This window comes from Cervus canadensis, chromosome 15 (assembly GCF_019320065.1).
Source record: "Cervus canadensis isolate Bull #8, Minnesota chromosome 15, ASM1932006v1, whole genome shotgun sequence".
Classification (NCBI taxonomy): Eukaryota; Metazoa; Chordata; class Mammalia; order Artiodactyla; family Cervidae; genus Cervus; species Cervus canadensis.
Window position 1 is genome coordinate 34986622 of NC_057400.1, and position 20821 is coordinate 35007442.

General features: G+C 34.8%; 1 protein-coding gene and 1 non-coding gene across 4 annotated transcripts in view; one reads left to right on the top strand and one right to left on the bottom strand.

Moving 5' to 3' along the window:
• The window catches only part of GALNT13 (polypeptide N-acetylgalactosaminyltransferase 13), a 597872-nt gene that overhangs the window by 406661 nt on the left and 170390 nt on the right, over positions 1–20821 (top strand). The gene's annotated exons all lie outside the window — the stretch shown is intronic.
• Positions 1583–1654, bottom strand: TRNAC-GCA. The gene has a single exon. It is a non-coding gene; the product is annotated as a tRNA-Cys (tRNA).

The window sequence follows — 20821 nt, forward strand, 5'->3', positions numbered from 1 at the left end:
GGAAAGATTGAGGGCAGGAGGAGAAGGGGATGACAGAGAATGAGATGGTTTGATGGCATCACTGACTCAATGGACATGAATTTGGGTAAACTCCAGGAGTTGGTGATGGACAGGAAGGCCTGGCATGCTGTGGTTCATGGGGTCGCAAAGAGTCAGACACGACTGAGTGACTGAACTGAACTAAAAGTATAGTTGTCTTATAGCTCTGGTCTATGTAGACTTGAGGATGAAAAACTGAGAAGTATTAAATGCCTGAAAAATATTATTATTATGGCTGGTTTATAGATGTTTAAGTCAATCCAAAAGTGTATCCTTTAGTGGATTTATTTATAATGGTATCACTTGATCTTGATGCCCAAAATATTGTAAATACTGACAGACTTTGAATATCTGATCAAAATGATAGACCTTCCAAGAAAGAAGCATCTAGTCTCCTGTACACCATAGGTTTAAATACAGTTTCAGAACATTGAAGAAACACTTAAAGTCTCTAGATAAAAGTTCTTGGCATAAAATAATAGTGACTTCTAATGTGTATAGAACTAGTAAGTAGAATAGTTGAAAATTGAACCCCAGCATTCTGAGACCAGTGACTGTGCTGCTGATTTCTATACCACTACTGCCCCTAACCAGATTCATCCCTCCATAACATGACAACCCGAAAAACTTGTGGTATTATCAGGAGAAAGAGGAAAAGTTAATATATAAATGCAATCTTCTTCCAGAATACTGAGAATGTGTTCTCATCTAGTGATTTAATCTTGTTCTAATAGACTGTAGCCTTCTATGGGTAATACATGTCCAGGGAAAATATGTACAAGTAGATCCAAGTGCTCTTGAAAAATTAGTCTCAAATACTATTTTCTACTCCATTACACAACAATCATCAAAATAACATAAGTCCTAAAATATAAATGTTAATTTTTTAACTGATATTTATTTCCTGCTCAATAGGAAAAGGGCATGGAGTTGTGAACAAAATAGACAAAACTGTGTGTCCTTATGGAACTTATATTTTAGTGAAGGATACAGACAATAAACAGAAGTAAAATATATTACTATGTTAGTGATAGTGTTTAAGAGGAAAAAACTAAGGAAGGGAAGAGGAATATGAAGCAGCAGGTGTTGGAAATTCTTAGTGGTTGAAATTCTGGATAGGAGGAATTCAGAAATGAATATCCTTTATGACAAAATTAGCCCAGTATAGTATGAATTTATCATCAAAGGTGTCATTTATCTTTAAATAATATCCCCAATGGCAGCATCAGTACCGTCCAAAAAGCATCACCACCAAAAGTCCTTGCCTTGCATGAGGCAATAGCACAAGGGCAATATTTCTAAAAGCACACAATATATGAGAGAATCTGCATTGTAGAACCAACTGAGTCATAAAAAGTCAGAAGGCAGCAACGGACTCAGAAGAGTGTCCCACTGCAATGAAATGTGGTGGCTGTGGTTTGGTCGCTAAGTCGTGTCTGACTCTTATGACCCCATGGACTGTAGCCTGCCAGGCTCCTGTGTCCATGGGATTTTTCTAGGCAAGAATAGTGGAGTGGGTTGCCATTTCCTTCTCTAGGGGATCTTCCCAAGCTGGGAATTGAACCCAGGTCTCCTGCATTGCAGGCAGATTCTTTACCAACTGAGCTACAAGGGAAGGTTACAAGTATGGTCCGGAAGGGAGGCATCGTGGGTTCAAGGCCGAGGCTCCAGCGCCCATCACCTGTGTGAGTTTGGGTAAGGCATCAGGTCTCCTAAGCTCTAGTTTGTTCACGTATGTAAGGAAGATTGCATCACTTTTTTGTCTTGTTCTCGGGGACTATTAAATGAGACGGTGTACATAGTGCTGATCACCCCCATTTGTCACACATAAATTGTGTCATAAGTGGCAGGTGTTATTGTTTTAGTGGTTTAAGCTGTGCAGTTTTGAGCAAGTCATGGCACTAGTCAGCATCACTTCATCTGTCAACTTAAAAGTACACACAACATGAGAGTTGTGAGTTAAGTTTTATTTGGGGCAAAATGAGGACTGAGCCGGGGAGACAGCGCCTCAGACAGCTCTGAGAGAGACTGTTCCAAAGGGGCGGGGGGAAAGGTCAGTCAGTATATACGTGCTTTTGGTAAAGGAAGAATACATGGAATCGAGCACATATTTTTCCAGCAAGTTTCTACTGATCTTGTGAAGCTTCTACTAGTCACAAGAAATAGTCATTACCATTAAGGATTTAGTTATTTTCTAGATATGAGGAGATACATGAATGGGCATAGAAAATCAACTCCTGAAAATACATATCTGAAGACCTGTCCTGACAGTTTTCCTGGAACATTCGAGTGTCTTGTTTCTGCTGTCCACCCTGAACTCCTTCAGGGGTTTTGGAGGTCGGTAGATGCAGCAGCACATAATTTAACCCTTGTAGAGGAAGATGGCAAGTGCCCATGTGTGTGCTAAGTCACTTCAGTCATGTCCAATCCATACAGCCACATGGCACTGTAGCCCACCAGGCTCCTCTGTTCATGGGATTCTCCCAGTAAGAATATTGGAGTGGGTTGCCATTTCCTACACCAAGGGATCTTCCTAACCTAGGGATTGAACCCGCATCTCTTACGTTTCCTGCATTGACAAGTGGGTGCCCATGGCAAGTTCCAATTTGTAGTTGACAAGTCCAGTGTATGTTAATTATACTGCAGTAAAGTTGATAAGTATTAAAGCATGCATGCACACAGAGAGAGAGAGAGAAACATCTTCCAGAGAGAAACAAGTGAAGAAAAAATGTAACTGATGATATCAAGTCAGCTATAGACTTACAGTCTAGGTGACATTCCCATTGTATCCTAGCCTAGTTTCTTTTAAAATACCCTCAGTAAGATTCTAACCATCTCTCTCTCAGGACAACTATGTAGGTTAAATAAGATAATACTTATTGATTTTTTTATGAACTGTCCCATACTATGGAAATTTTCATTTTATTATTATCACTACCCTTAAAAATAAGCTCTTTTGACAACAATCAGTAGTTTAATTAACAGAACGGGATTTACTTCAAATGCCCCAATTTTCTTTCCTTCTAGATCACTATAAAAGTAGCAATATATTTATCTGAAGAACATGTTTTATGATGTGAAGTCCATTTATATAAAAATTTCACAAGCGATGAAGCAGAAAAGAAATTTGACTGGACATAATATATAATGGAAAAATGAAAGGCAGAGATTCTTATTGAACAGAATAGCATGATAAATGAAGCGAAAAGTTTGTAGACTTTTTGGGGATTGTAGTACTAAGGTTTGTGAAAGTATTGAAAGTAAAGAATTTTTTTAAAAATCCATGCAATTATAATTTTTACAAATGAAAATGTCAATCATAATAATTTATTAAATAGAAATAAATTTTGACAAAAGTCTAGTTGAGTTATATCTGTAAGAATTGTTTGCTTTATTTAAATTTAATTCATGTAAATTTGAGCATATTGATTGTCTGTCAGTATATAAAACTTGACTGTTTTTGTTTTATTTGGCTAGTAATAGAAACCAGACTATAATAGAAATCTTTTAACTAAATTAACTTAATCTAAGTTCATGTGTTATCCCCAATTTTGGTGGAGATGGTTTTGTAGAACACTTTTTTATTTAAGTATTATAAAGTACTCACTTAATATTAACATAGAAACTTCTTAGCCTCTTTCCCCCATCCCAGATATATTGGCAAAAGTTGTATATATTTGAGTTTTACATCATGATGCTATACATATGTGATGTGGGAAATGATTAGCACAATCAAGCTAATTAACATATTCATCACCTCACATAGTTAAGATATACTCTCAACAAATTTCAGGTATGTAAAACAGAATTATTAACTATAGTTACCAAACTGTACATTAGATCTTAGAACTTATAACTGAAAATTTGTATCTTATTAGCCTCTTTTAAAGGCTGCTGCTGCTGCTGCTAAGTCGCTTCAGTCGTGTCCGACACTGTGCAACCCCACAGACGGCAGCCCACCAGGCTCCCCCGTCCCTGGGATTCTCCAGGCAAGAACACTGGAGTGGGTTGCCATTTCCTTCTCCAATGCATGAAAGTGAAAAGTGAAAGTGAAGTCACTCGGTCATATCCAACTATTAGGGACCCCATGGACTGCAGCATACCAGGCTCCTCCGTCCATGGGACTTTCCAGGCAAGAGTACTGGGGTGGAGGCTATTGCCTTCTCTGCTTTTAAAGTCTAAGAGGTCATAAACAGACATAAAAGTCTAAGAGATTATGTTCTTGTATAGCCTCCATAAAGAATAGAAACCACTAGCAATTATTTAGTCCAGAAAACTACTCTAAAGTTATCTATCTGTTGCAGGATAAACCTTAAACATGAGGCAGATGGCTTCAAATTTTTACTTCTGTGCTTAAATGAGATTTTCTGGCATTTGGGCCACCACTCTAACAGTTGTTTAAACATATCTCTTCAGTCTCTTTATTCTTCATTTAATTGAAATCATAGAATAAAATATTTTTAGGTAAGGGGTAGCTAAGACATTGTTTCTAGAGACTGTGTTACATCTATTATATATATTTCAGAACATTGGGTCAATAAGATCATGTAATATTTAATTTAAATATCTATAGAGAACTCTATTTTCTAAAATAAATGTTAGAATTTTATTTTGAATGTTAACCATAATGCATACTTGATTTCCTCTGCTCCTTTAGAAAACACAAGTGAACAACAGGATAATTAGATATTAATCAAACTTTAGGATGATGTTAGTTTCCTGCCTCTCTGGTTTCTATGACTAGCAGAACTTGTTTTGCATTTAAAGTTATAATATGGTAAGGCTTGGTCATTTTGATAACTCTACTTCTTCATTTGAACTTTCTTGCTCACAAAAGCAAAATATGAGAATAGATATTATATTGGATAGTCATCCATGTAATGTTTAACCTCATAAACATATGCTACATTGAGATGTATTTTGTTTTAGAAATACAAGTCATTGTAGGGGACTTAGGTACACTAGAACTTGATATTAATCTCTGGTTCTCTTTTATGGGGCTTCCCTTGTGGCTCAGTTGGTAAAGAACCCATCTGCAATGCAGGAGACCTGGATTCTATCCCTGGGTTGGGAAGGTCCCCTGGAGAAGGGAAAGGCTACCCACTCCAGTATCCTGGTCTGGAGAATTCCATGAACTGTATAGTCCATGGGGTCACAAAGAGTCGGACACGACTGAGCAACTTTGACTGACTTTTCCCTTTTATAGTCACTTAGTTATCTCTAAAAGTGATTTTTTTTTATAAAAAATATTTTTTGGGGGTAATAGTACCACTCACAGTTTAGTGCCTTCTTGAACTGATAGCATTCACTGCTTCTTTTTCATGACCTGAGTTCTTATCATGAGAGTGTTTCTCTGATAATGTAAATGTACACTATATTTGTCAGTGTGCAGATATACACATCTGAAATTCAACTTATTCTGTTTGCTCTGTTTAGTTTATCCATCTATCAATCATCTATCTACCTGTCTAAATTTATGTGTATGTGATTCTGAGTGCAAATAGTTAAATACTCATAAAGGCCCAGATGAAAGTTAATTGTAGTTATTATAAGGTATATAGTGTGATAATACATTTATTTTTTAAAGTTTACAATGTAATATCTATTGCAAATGAGTGTTGAGAGGTATGCTTATCAAGTGGCTCAGATGGTAAAGAATCTTCCTGCAGTGCAGAAGACTCACCAGACATCCAGAAGGTGTTAGATGATTAAGAAAATTCAGAAATTATGAAAGTTTGACGATGGATATGTATGAAATGCATAAAATGGGGAAAATGGAGTTAAGACCCTATGAAAATAGTAATCTGTAAAATCTGCATTTTATTTCCATTAATATATAAATCAGAGTTGAATGATTCTTTATGAGATTTATTCAGAAATACTCACTGGGATAAATTTTAAGATTACTCTAAATTTTGGCTCTGTTTTCTTGAATTAAATCATTGAATGGAAGCAAAAATACAGAAAAGAGAATCTATGATTTCTAAAACTTGATAAAAACATTTTGGACAATGTTTTTCTTTAACAAATGCAGGTATGTTTCAAAGATACTACACAGAATTTCCCTGTAGGAGGAAATAGCAATAAGCCAGATTCACTTAGCTTTTTACTGAATTTTAGCACATTAAGAAACCAATAATCTTTATTAGGAACAAATATCTGAAATGTCTCTTTTGTAAAACACACTAATTCTGACTGTTTTTTTTTTTAATTTTTCTCTGCTAATGTACAGAGAAGAAATATCCCATGTGTATTCACATTAACTATAAAAATCCTTATGATTCTAAATAGGAAGAACCTCAATTTAACTATTTGAATTTATGGTGATAAAAAGAACTTTCTGAAGAGTTTAATGTGCTCAGAATTGTTGCATGGAAAACTTTGACACTTCCTGTCATGGCCATATTTTACTGAAGCTTCCCATTAAGTGTACTTAATCATACGAAATGGCACTGATAATTAAGTCAATTATGCTGCTGTTTTACATTTAAAGTGCACCTAAGATATTCTGATAATGAAATGTTTGACATCCTTTTTGTATCTAAATATGTGCTCAGTGAATTGACTTTGAACTATTTATTTTATAAATTAAGGTTCCATTTTTCTTTTCCCTTAATGGAAAGGGAGAGTTAAATAACTTCCAAAAATATTTCAAGTTTTGAAATTTTAAGGATCATTTATATTATATATCCTGGGTTTGAGGAAATGAAATAAACCTACCATTAAATTCAAATGAAGTTTGTAAGTAAATTTACTTGGGAGAATTTTACTATTTAATTTATAAATATTTGTTAGTAATTGGACATACAAGCCTGTAGAAGATCAGTCCATAGTCTCATAGAACTTGTGCCAGAGGGAGATATATGATAAATGAATAAACTGGGGGGAAAAAAAAGTAGTCTGTTAATTTCAAATAAAGGTGAGTGCTTTGAAGAAAATCCAGTGAAAAGTGGAGCATTGCATTACTTTATAGTGGTCAAGGAAGACCATTCTAAGGAAACTTTTTAGCTGAGACCAAACTGACAGGAAGGATCCAGCTATGCAAGGATTTGCAAAGAGAACGTTCACTGTGGAGCATAATGCAAGAGCATCACATCTCTCATTCCAAGTCTGTAAGATCACAAATATCCTAATGCTTTGGGAAAGAAAAGCTTTCCTATTTTAGAGTTAAGAACAGTTTATTCTGTCAGAACAATAGGCACTCAAATGAACAAAACTCCTCTAGGAGTTTATTTTTTGATGAGGCTTTACATTTGAATAGTGCTTTATAGAATTATTTTACACGTATTGTCGTAATGGATCTCAGAAGGTTCTTTCTCCCATGTGTTTGGTTTTAATTCTAATGCATCAGTAATGTTTGCATTATACTTTATATTACCTTTATATGCTTATGTATCAATCTATTCCCATATTACCCATCAATCAATAGAAATAATTATATACCTAGACTTGTACTAGACCCTATGGATGGTGTGTCTGTAGATAGATCATCGCCAAATTTATTGAAGGTTTGGAGAGTATAATAAGTGTAGGATCATTTCAAGGTGCAAATATAAAGCTCATTATGTTCAAAGGAAAAATTTCTATGATCTAAGATAACCAGGGAAGAATTTGTAAATTAAAATTTCAAGTGTTGTAGACAGTAGGGTAGGAGAGGAGCAGGGACCTGAAATCAGTGAAATCTCAGAACTTTGCCACTGTGTTCATTCCTTCTTTGTGCTTTGAACCACACCTGAGTTTAGGCTGGAATATCTGGTTTGCCTACCTTTTGTTTTCCCTCTTGAGAATTACTTTAATAAAATATCACTAAATCATTAAATATATAAATGTTTGCCAAACTAGGCTTCAAATGATGAAGTACCCATTAAAAACTCCAGGAATATATATATATATATACATTTTTTTAAATATGCCTATGTTTGATCCCTTTAAAGATTTCTGGGACAAAATTCCAAAACTGTTGTGCCTATATATGTGCATTACTAGGAAAGGTGGTGCACCTTGCTAACCAAAATGAATGTATTCAAAATGAAATTCATGTACTTTGTATTAAAGAGCCAAATATAAGTCTCTATGGTAACTACTGCAGTAAATGTGCAACATCTTAAGCTATGATTATACTGTCACTGTTGGTGATGTCTGTCTTAAGTGCATGATTACCAATCATTTTACTGTTGTTCTAGTCAACCAGAAATGTAGTTAAAAAAGGAAACCAATTATGAGATTTATTTAAATAAGGCTGAATGATTTCAGCAATAACTGGTTCTAGATACCAGCAATGATTCTTTTGAGGGTGTGAAATAATATTGAGGGAAGATTGATCCAACTGTTCAGAATTTGAATATTAAGTATCAATAAGATTGAGTTTTAAGTACCATTGAAAAGGTAGTTGGAGATTTCTAAGATTTTTAAATTACCTGTAAAAATAGATTCATCTTAATAGATTTCATTATATCTGCAGGAATTCGAACTTGATTGATTACAAATTCTTAAAATATTTTATTATCAAACTAGCTACTGGTTTATACTAGAAATATGCAAAAATTGAAATAAAAATTGTGGTGTAGCATTTCTCTGTTGCCACCATGATGCGCCTGGATACTAAAACATGTTTCTACATGAGTTCCTCCATCGTCAAAGATTTGATTACACTTTTCTACTCGTTTTGTTATTTCATAGTTCAGCAATATGCAGTCTTGGTCTTATATATTTTCTCCATTTTATTTGGTCAACCAACAATCTATTTGTTTTTTAATTTTATTTTTTATTGAAGTATAGTTGAATGCAAAGTAAGACCTCATAGTTTTACTTATGATTTTACATTCTGCATCTTAATTGGTAAAACAACTTTATATTCTTTTATCTGGGTTTGAGAAATCATCTTAACTTCCAGAATTTCTGAATTAAGATAGGAATATAGAAATTAACTGTTTAAGGGTGAAATATCCCACACTAACCCTGAAATGATGAGTGATAATTAGACCTGATGAAAACCTAGTGCTCCTTGAGCATTTTTCTGACTTTGCAAGAGAAGACCCCAGGACCTGCAAGCTTTCTTGTCAGTTTTGAGGAGCAGAATGGAAACTCTTGACTTGTTAAGGTCATAGAAAGTTAAAAGTATATCTGAGGAAATTGAAAATGTGCTCCAGAGTGGAGGCAAATTATTGTGTAAGAAAGGTGACAGACTTGAAAGTTAGGTTTACAGAACTTATAATTAAATGAGTATATAAGCATGGATATTTGCCAAGAAAGAGAATACAGAGGGCAGAATAGCAAAGCATGTCCTTAGGTAGCACATACATTTAGGGGTGGGAGAAAAAAAGAGAAAGTGAATGCCAAACCAAAGCTGTCAGGAAAGAAGAAATATATATCAGAAGAACTTAGAATGTAATGGTGATTGTCAGCATGTCAAATGCTGCAGAGAAGTGAGAAAGAATTATGAAAGCTCATAAAAAGCTTCATGTGCAAATTTAGATGATAGGATCAAGAAAAATACTAGAATGTAAGATGTCAAGAAAATTGAATTGTAAAGATACATAGAGAAAAGAAAAACTTTTTAAAGAAGATTCCCAGTAATTAGGGAAGAAAATGCATAGTAACTTAAAGGGTAAATATGATCAAAGTAATTACTTTATATTTGTTATTCTTATTTTATCATAGATAAAGTAAGATGTAAGCTGATAGGATTTTAAAATCTAAGATATAGTGAAGAAGAAAGAGGAAGGAACAACTGATCAGATTAATGCCTACAGATATTGGAAGAATATTCTAGATATGGTAAAGTACCACTTTTTAGTTTACAACACAGTTTTATGCTTATTGTTTCACTGTGTTCTTATCAAAGCACTATGAATGAGTATTGTTGTTGTTTTCTAGAATTAAATGTTTTGAGTTGCAAAGAAACTAAGTCATGCAACTAGAAGTTGTCAGGGCTGAGCATCAAACCCACACCTTTTGCTCCCAGTCTAGCGTTCCTCTATATGAGTTCAGGATCTTAAGGGCAGGATTTAGCTTTGGAGAGTTGACTCTCCCTCCTAAAATAGAAAGAAACAACTAAGGCTATATGAGATATTTCAAGGTAGAAATGAATAGAAAGTTGGGTCAGCTTCTTTGAGCTCAAGAAGAGTGGAAAGCAACAGATTATCTACAGAGAGGATGGGGTTGATATTGGAAGCTTGGTAAGAGGAGAAAATTTTGGATTAAACAGCTTCTTCAGCAAGCACCTGAGTGAGCATTGATGTTCTCTATGAAACAATCTTTAAATGTCATAAGAATGACGTGTTGCAATTTTAATGAAACAGAGATGAGGAAATTATCTTCACTGTGCTTTCAGCATCAGATCTGGAGAAATAAACCATGTGCCATCTTCTTCTGGTTTGTGACTAATAAGTCAAGTAATAGTCTAAGGGTTGCTAGTTCATGTTTCCTTCTTAATTCGTCTTCTCAAGTGTAATGTAACCTATGTTGACCACTACCAATTTAATTTAAAAAAATAAAAAACTGTCAAAGTAGAGTATGACTTCCCATCACAGTATTTGTAATGAGTTCTTCATATCAATATGGATATTTTTATATGTTTCACTTTTATCTGACTAAAAATTTTACAACAAAGAAAAAGATATCTGTAAGGTGATTTATGGAAGAAAAACATAGTTTTCCATTCATGGCATTAGAGTTTTATATGTGTTCTCTAGGAAAAGGGACACATTCTGCTTCTTTATCTGAAGCAGAACTTATAACTTTGTTTGAAAATATCTCAGGTCCTTAATACGAAACAGAATGTCTCCAGATGATTAAAAACCAGGAAAAGAAAATTCTGTCCATGAAGGGATTATGGTTAGAGTGAGTACCTCTTAAGACAACCCTTTTCTTGTTGGCATGGGAGACTGCTCTTAGCTGCAAATGCAAGCTGATGACTGGACCTTAACGTGCCTGGTTCTTACACTCACAAAACTAGACTGGCCTGTGAACTACTTGAAGATAGAGAACCATGTTTTATTATTCTTTCTGCATGCCCCAGAGCCCAGCATGGTGCTTGACACAAAGTCAATGGCTAGTAAATATTTGCTTGGTAAATGCCAGCCAAGTCCCGAGGGAAATTGCTTGAGAATTGAGAGGTCATTCCCTTGCCTCATACTGATCACAGGCCTTCCACTTGAAAAGTGCTTAACCACTTTGCAAGTTATATAGGAGGTTCACTTAAACTAAAATGTTATAACTGCAGTCAGGGGAGGTGGATGGTTTACAGATGGAGAAATTCAGTAACTGAGGGATAACTCTTTTTGGAGGTACCAGGTTTTCTTCTCCTTCTGCATCCAAGTTCTTTTTCTGTATCTTTGTCATTCATGAAAGAGCAGGAGATGTTGATACACACTGTTGCTTGATGCCCAGGTGGTCTACTGATATTCAGAGGTGACCGTCCCGGCATGAATTCTAGGGCAGGATCACACAGCTGTCCTGAGCTGCTCTGTGACAGCTAGCAGCGGATGTTACTGATAATTGACAGGCAGGCAGATCATCAGACATGGGAGGACAGCAGTGTAAAATGTAGAATATATGACCCAAACCTCATTTAATAATCACAGACCTTTTCATCTAGTTCTCAAAAATCTCATCTATATGCAATTTTCCACAGTTGAAATTTATTTGTAGGATTAATTATACTACAAGGAAAGCATAAATCCCATTAATTCTAGATTTTTCTTAGTAGTCCCCTTCAAAGCACTAAATATTCCAAAACCTCCAGTATTATCAAACTTTAAGATTATTGATTATTTGAAAGATGAAAAAGTATCAGTGTATCACATAGCTCTTGTGCTCTTTTTTTTTTTTTTCATGAATTATCTGCTTGCAACCATCTATACTAATAGAAAAGCAATACTTTTTTTATAAATATTAAAAGTTTGGTACTAATTTTCTTAAGCAAAACCACCTTATATTACATAGGATTTTTAATATCCGGTAGGCTACTTGTTGTTCTTCATTTCTTGCCTGCTATATTCACAAGTTATTTGAGCAGCAATTGGAATATTTGCTATAACACAATCAAGACTGTGTGTTGCTCTGTTGATCTAAAGGAAAATTGAGAATTTCTGTAGTATCATCAATCCCAATAAGATGTGGGATAATGACAAGTAACAGTTCTCCTGATGCCAGAAATTTCAGCGGCCATGATGTGTAATTCTGAAGGTCAGAATGCTCTGAGGTGAAGAAAGTTGTTGAGAGGCAAAAAGTAATAGTAGAATTTATATTATAAAATGTTGGCATGTGTGCTTTAAAGGTATTGTTACTCTTCATGTTAACTGCTGAGAATGGGTGCTTGTGTTTGAGAAGAATGGGAGACAAGGTTAAAAGGACTCCATCTATGACCACAGCTACCTCATTATACTTGTGATACACAGTGGTTCATACATAGACTGCCTAGTTCCTTTTCAGAACAGTTCCTCCATTTCTAGTCACACCCAGGATAAGCACACCTTTTCAAGCTTCTGCTCTATTTTCCTTCTCTCCCTTCCTTGTGCCTCATCCCCTACTCCTTAGCCCCCAAGAGTCACTTGCTAAGTCTTTGGCAAAGGAAAAAGATAAACTAGTTTGGGAGATTTCCCTTTAGGAAAGTCATTTCAGGATTAATGTGTTATGTCCTGTATGAAGTGAGTATGTATAAGAGGTCCATTTTGAATTTGGGGCTTTCAGGAAGTTCAGTTCTAATTTAAGATACAAAGTATTTTATAAAGGAAAGTAGTTGATAAATAGGTTGTTTTAGAACCAATATGAAATAGTATGCTGCTGCTGCTGCTGCTAAGTTGCTTTAGTCGTGTCCGACTCTGTGCGACCCCATAGACGGCAGCCCATCAGGCTCCCCTGTCCCTGGGATTCTCCAGGCAAGAATACTGGAGTGGGGTGCCATTGCCTTCTCCATGAAATAGTATAGATTCAGATTAGAATTTTCTACATCTCATGCCAAGGTGAAAATAAAATCTTCAAACAAATTGCTCTAATATTTGGATATTTCTTGAAAACCTCTGGAGATTGAAAGTGATGTGGTAGTTTTCCTTGCCTTTATAACATCTGTGACATTTCTGAAATAGAACTATCAAGTTTGAGAAGAGAAAACACATTGATTGCCTCATAATAAGTTTTATAACCTCAGACTTTCTGCTATCCAAAGAGTTCTAAGACTTCTAAGACAGCTAAGGTAAAGTAAGCTCACCTTAAAGAGGAAAATGTTGAGAGTTTTATCATTGCCATCTAAAAATCTGGTCTCTAAAAGTGTCATTTGCTCCATATAAGGAGATTGGTCTGGATCCTAGAACTCCAAAAGAAAGCTTAATCATTATCAACCTCTCTTCCTCTTTTACATGTGAATTTTCCAAGGACTATCAAGATTAACTTTTTTCACATTCTACAATCAGTTTTTGTTTATTTCAAGTTCAGAATCTGGCTTTCCAGGTTTAAATCTGATGCTTTCTTTTTCATAAAAATTATTCTATTAAAATTTAAATTATCTATTACTGGATAGATGCATTAGACATGTTGAATCTGTGATCTCTGGCAACAGCAGCTTTAAAGGCCACAGCAGCTTGATATACAAGAGTCTTCATCTTGAGATATGATGATAATATCAGGATGTGACTTGAGCTCTGGAAACCTCTTCCAGACCATACACCATGAACTGAAAACTAGGTTATGAGACAAACCAACCAATTAAATGAGACATTTATCCAAATAAAAATGACTATGAAGAATAGCTTACAAGTTTCTTGTCACGAATGAAATAGAAAATGCCTACTGAGCCCCTTCTGTCTGCCCCTTTTGAATAATGACTTCCATGCCTCTTGTGTTTATGCCAACTTATCAAGGATCACAGTGCCTTCAGGATCTTACTGAAAGCTCTTTTAGACTTTGCTTCAATTATAAAAATGAAAGGATTTGTCATCGGTCTACTTGAATATGTATAAACGAAGTAGAGAGTTGAAGTGCTGACAGGGATTATTTGATACAAACAATGACTATAGAGTGATAGGTGAAAATTGAGTCATAGTATCTTGTTTCAGTTGTCCTTTTGCCAGAAGTAAGAAAATAAGAACTTGTGTTCCTAAACCCACTTTATGATAGGCACACATTTGTGTATACTGTCTAATTTTCCAGGTTTCCCTATATCAATATTAATAGATCAGTTAATATATATCGAGAACCAGTATTTTAAGCAATTTTAAACTTTGTAAAACACCAATATAGCAGCATATTTAAGTTGTGATTTTTTTTTTTCACCGTGTGAATTATACCATTTACATAAAGTAAAGTATGTGATGATGATACTCAGTTTCATAAAATAACTTTCATGTGATGCTGAAGTTCAGTTTCATAAAGTGAAATGTGTGATTTTTTTCTCAAAGAGATAATTATGTGGTTGGGGAGATAAGATTAATATATATATTTTGTATATATGCATGTAAATATATATATTTTGCTTAGAGTCTCAGTAGTGTCTGACTCTTTGCAACCCCATGGACTTCTCCAGGTAGGAATACTGGAGTGGGTTGCCATGTCCTTCTCCATAGGATCTCCCCAATCCAGGGATCGAATCTAGGTCTCCCGCATTGCAAGCCGATTCTTTCCCATCTGAGGGAAATTCCCATAATTCCCACCGTGTGAATTATACTATTTACATAAAGTGAAACATGTGATGATGATACTCAATTTTCATAAAGTGACTTTCATGTGATGCTGAAGTTCAGTTTCATAAAATGAAATGTGTGATTTTTTTTTCTCAAAGAGATAATTATATGGTTGGGAGATAAGATTTATATATATGTATATGTGTGTGTGTGTGTATATATATATATATATATATATATGCTGTGCTTAGTCTTTCAGCCATATTCGACTCTTTGTGACCCCATGGGCTATAACCCACCAGGCTCCTCTGTCCATGGGGATTCTACAGGCAGGAATACTGGAGTGGGTTGCCATGCCCTCCTCCAGAGGATCTTCCCAATCCAGGATCGAACCTAGGTCTCCTGTATTACAGGCAGATTCTTTCCCATCTGAGCCACAAGGAAAGCTATATATATTTCATATATATATATGTATATATATATGAAAGTGAAAGTCTCTCAGTTGTATCTGACCCTTTGCGACCCCATGGACTATACCTTCCATGGAATTCTCCAGGCCAGAATACTGGAGGGGATTGCCATTCCCTTCTCCAGGGGATCTTACCAAGCCAGGGATCGAACCTAGGTCTCTCACACTGCAGGTGGATTCTTTACCAGCTGAGTCACAAGGGAAGCCCAAGAAAACTTGAGTGAGCAGCCTATCCCTTCTCCAGGGGATCTCCCCAACCCAGGAATCTTCACCAACTGAGCCACCGTGTGTGTGTGTGTGTGTGTGTGTGTGTGTGTGTATAATGTATTTATATCAATATACATACACTTAAATATACATGCACACACATACACAAATATTTATCAAGATGCAAAAGTATACAGAAGAGCTAAATGAGGCAAAGTGGAATGATATAAGTAGTAAATGTTATGAATCAGTGAAAACGGAGATCAATGAAAGATAACATAGTTAAGATCTGTTTACTGGTAGAAAATGTATATGAAATAAGTTTATTAGAGAGCACGTGATACATAAGGGAAAGCACATACATTAATTCTTAATTTTAATCCCCCAAATTATGTCACATTATTGAATTTGTTTCCCTTGCCATCATCACTCTGGTCCAAGTCATTCTCATCTCTTTTCTAGATGATTATAATAATACCTTTATAAACCTCCCCTATTTGCTTTATTCAAATTCATTTTCACATAAAAGTTTAGTATTGTTATGTGTGCTGCTTCCCTTGCTCCTCACAACATCCTCTGGGGTAGATTCTTCAAGTCTCATCTTATTACCCGAAACCAAAGCACAAAAAGATGACTTCACCCAGCTAGTGGATGTCAGAGCTAGGGTACAGTATCAGGAAGTGGAGCCTACACATTCAGCCATTGTGCTGTGTGTCCTTCAAGTATGTTGTGGTGGTTGTTATTAAGTCCATGTTAAACAATGGCTTTGTGCCAGTGATAGATAGTATGTAGGTGGGTTGAGGGGTAGGGGGGATAAAGATTGTATAAAAACAAGCACCTGCATGAATTTGGCACAACACCTGTAAAATTAGAAACAATACCAGCACTAGAACTGACATTGCTAAATTGGAGCTTATGAAGTTTATGAACCTTAATTAAAATGTCACTGATGTAGGTGCCAAAAAACATGAAAAGAGTAATGTATGTTAGTTAATTGTCTTCTATCTAGGGGAAGAAAATAAAGTATGTTATCAAATGAGCAATGGGTATTTTACATTTTGATTAATAACCTTCTCTATCATCAGAATCTCATAAAAGTATTTGGAAATGAGGGTAAGTAAACAGCTAACTTCAATCCTCTGTGCATAAAAGGACAGTTTGTGTTTTACACAGGGGCAAATTTCTTTGAGATAGGTAATATACAAATATTAATCTTTTAGAAGCCGAGGAAATAACAATCAGATATGTTCAATGGTACAAAACAATTCATGCATCACATATTCATGTGGATGATACATTGTTTTATTTAGTTTAAATTTTTTAGACATTGTAAATAATTTCAGAGAACAAAATTCAGTATTCTAGTTGGAAACTAATTGGCTATTCTTTTAAACTCCTCACCTAAACCCCTAGACATTGATATTACAGTTCTAAAAAGGGGCAGAACTCACCAAAATTTGACTTTTTTAAGAAGAAAGAATCAGCTAATAACCTACAGATTTTGCTTTTCCTTGATAGCAACAACAATGAATGTTAAGTAGTATACAAATAACATTTTATTTCTTTCCATATGAAGTGTCAGGCATGGTGCTTAATAAGGACAATCTCATTAAGGTCTTAGGAAGTAGTTATTATTATCCCTTATTATCCATGTTTTCTAATGGGAACATTAAAGTCTTGAAGACAAATACTTTTCAAAAGTATATATAGATAGTAAGTGAGAGAGCCACTAGAAAATTATTTTTGCTTATTTCTAAGCCCAAGTTCTTAATGGCCCTGTCACACTCTTCCTTTGTTTTTCCTTCTTTCTTTCCTTTCTTCCATCCATCCCAAATATTTTTGAAGATGCACTAAGGGAAATTATCATAGTCATTAAGGACTCCACTCAATTGGAATTTTCTCCACTTTAATATTTAATCATATAGTTTTCTGGAAACTGTTGATTTTTTAATTATTTCACATTACCCAAATGTCTACTAAGTACTTGGTAACTGTCTGGTCAGTTAAATATTTTGTTTTTATGTAAACTAACTGGGGATTATCATGGTTAGATATCAGCTTAATTAATGCATAATGTTATGCTTTTCTACCTTGATCTTTTTATTTCCATGCAAGTACGGGGGAGATGCTTTACTTAGGAATTGCAATATTAATATTTCTTTACACATTCTTTGAGCACAGATGGCAATGGGGAAAGTATGCACTTTATTCCAGGAGTCAGTAGAGTATGACCCACAAGCAAAACAGGCCAATATTCACTGAGTATGGAACAGTTACTTCTCTTGTCTCTCTTAAATATACTATAGAAAGCTGCCTCCATCTGTGAGAATCCACATCAGGGACAGGTTTTCCTTGTGTCTTGTAAATCAGCAGTCATTACTTCATTCAGTTCAGTTCAGTCGCTCAGTCGTGTCCGAATCTTTGTGACCCCGCGGACTACAGCATGCCAGGCCTCCCTCTCCCCGAGGTTACGCAAACTCATGTTACTCAAACCATCGAGGCGGTGATGCCATCCAACCGTCTCATTCTCTGTCTTCCCCTTCTCCTCCAGCCTTCAATCTTTCCCAGCATCAGGGTCTTTTCCAGTGAGTCAGTTCTATGCATCAGGTGGCCAAAGTATTGGAGTTTCAGCTTCAGCATTACTGCATTATGCCTATTCATGTACACATGAAGTCTTATTGCAAGTTAGAGGACAACCTAAAATCGGCACTTTCATGTTACGAGTGAGAACACTGGAAATCTACTTTCAAAGGATTTCAGACTAGATATTTTACCTTTCTGTGTGCATGCTCAGGGCATAGAAGCCATAAGCCTATAGAACCAGGGTAAGACCAAGAAGTGGCAGAGTAGAAATAAGTGCCCTCACACAACCACAATGCTAATCCAATATTTGCAAAAAAAGAGAAATTGGAAACCCTGAGGACAGTTGTAAATCACTGGTTTGTTTGCAACAGAGTTTATTGCATAGTCTGAATTTTAGTGAGTATACAAATTTAAAATGTTATTTTTTCTCCAGTTGTTGCATCATGCTCTGAAGAATATTCCTGTCTAATCTAACTTCATTTAGAACAGATTCTATATATTTCTGGTCACTTTCAGTTATTAAAAATACTAGTAATGTTCAGCTTAAAGCTTTGATTTAATTCACAGTGCAGTGAAAAACCATTGAAGGATTAAAGCAGGGGAAAAAATGACAAGATTAAAAATTTTAAAGACCACTCTAAAAAAAAAAAAAAAAAAAGACCACTCTGATTTCTGAGCACAAAGCAAATTATGCAATAGTGAAAGTGGAAAGACAAGAGTCTGTTACAGTTGACTGACAAGACGTGTTGATGATCAGAACAAGCATGATGGCAGTAGAGTCAGAGATGGATCTGTTGAGAATTACTTTATAGATAACACCACCAGGATTTGTTAATGGAGGAACCATAAGTGATGAAAGAAAAAAAGAAATCAGTGATGACTTCTAGGGATTTTTGGGGGGTTGGGAGGAGGAGAGAAGGGGAGTTATGTTGTCTTTTTTATTTTGTGTTTTGATTGACTACCTGGTGAATAGTGGCTCCATTTATTGATGGTTTAAAGAAACAAAAAAAAAACTGAAAGAAAATAATACCCGCTTGACAGGTGGAGATATATCAACAATTCTACTTCAGATACATTTAATTGGATGCCTCTGAGTCTTGCAAGAGGAGGTATCAAGTAGATGTTTGGATACACAAGTCTGGATCCCACAGGAGAAGTCTGGGCTAAGATGTTACTGTTCAGGTTTTGAGTATTCAGATCATACATAAAGTAATAACAAATAAGACCACTGAGATAGCAAATAAAGAGTAATGCCAACATTGAAATAGAAATTTAGAGTGAAAATGTATAAATAGTGACATAGTAGGATGGAAAGCAAGCGAATCCAAGAAAGGAGTCTGCTAAATATTCATCAAAGGAAAAAATTGTGATTTTCATTATGGCAATTTTGTGGAACAACAGAGATAAACAGCATTTCACAAATGAGTAGGAAAATGGGTGAAAATCGAGGAAGGGATATAATATATATCAATAAATTTTTATATTAATTACAGTGAAGGGAAACAGAAAAAGATATGTTGCATGGGAATATAAAAGGGTGAATTTTTGTTGTGTTTTATAATTTTTAAAGTTTGTTTATCTCTTTTAAATCTGCTTGAAAGATAGGTTTTAGAAGATACTATACAAAGATAGGCATAATCTAATAATGAGGAAAGTAATTGATGTTTCAGGAGAAAATCAAAGGGAGGACTAAACCAGTAGTTAAGACAGACTTAAGGGATATGCCCTAGACTGACATGCAAGTACTGATTTGTCTTTGATAGGAGAGGAATCAACTTTCTACATTTTAGTAGACAAGGAAGAATATAAAGAGGTGTGTATAATTACAAGAAAGTATATAGAATTTTTGCTATAAAGATGAGAAGGTTTCTGATCAGTTAAGTAATTTGATTATTTAAGAAAGAACTATCCTGTCTTTCTAGGAGAATGGTGAATTCCATTCCTCTTTTCCATCATTTCAGTGTTGGGTTGAAACATATTTTCTATTAGCAAGACACTGCTTAAACAATTAAAAAAATGAGAAAGTATAGATTGTGCATGTAATGTGCAATTAGTGATGAGTATAATTTAATTATCATTTTTCTTATTATAGAAAAATTAAATGTCTCCTACTGCTACCTAAGACCAATAGCAGCCCTCTTCTAAGATGAATATTACTTGAGGGATCTGTAGGAGAAAACTTTTTCTTTCAAAATAAGAATAATGTTATTTACAGCATAAAATTGAGTCTTTCCAATTAAAACTAGCAATAATTATGAGTTTTATTTATTGGGATGAATAAATGTATATGTGTATATATATCTATAGAAATAAATGTTTTTTAATTTATTTTAAATTAAACAAATATGAATTTTTTTAATGATAAAAGGTACAATTCACAAAGAAGATAAGCATCATAAACCATAGACACTTTAACAAAAAAGAAAGAAAGGTTTTATGTATACTTAATACCTAGCCCCAACTGAAGAGTAAATCTAGGATACCAAGAAATATATGGTATATGTCTTTCAAGAGTTTATAGTTTTAATGAAGCAATAGTGAAGTTAAAAGTTGTTTAAATTACATTATAATACATTCTTAATATAAGTGTGTTTAAATTACAAAAGTCACACAATACTAAGTATCCCCATAGAGCTTCCTAAAAGAAATGATCTTAGAAGTGGGCTTTAAAGGTTACATACATGTTGAACAGATATAAAGGATACTTATCATATTTTAACAATAACCTAGTCAAAGGCCTAAGATACAGGAGATATGGACAACTGAAAATGAATAGTTACTTAGAATTCCAGGTGGTTTGGTACAATAAATTGATTTTCTCCAAATCAAATTCAGTTACTGAGCATGGCATTCATGGCATTCATCATATACAAATTCACTTACTAGAAAATTTTGAGTATCAAAT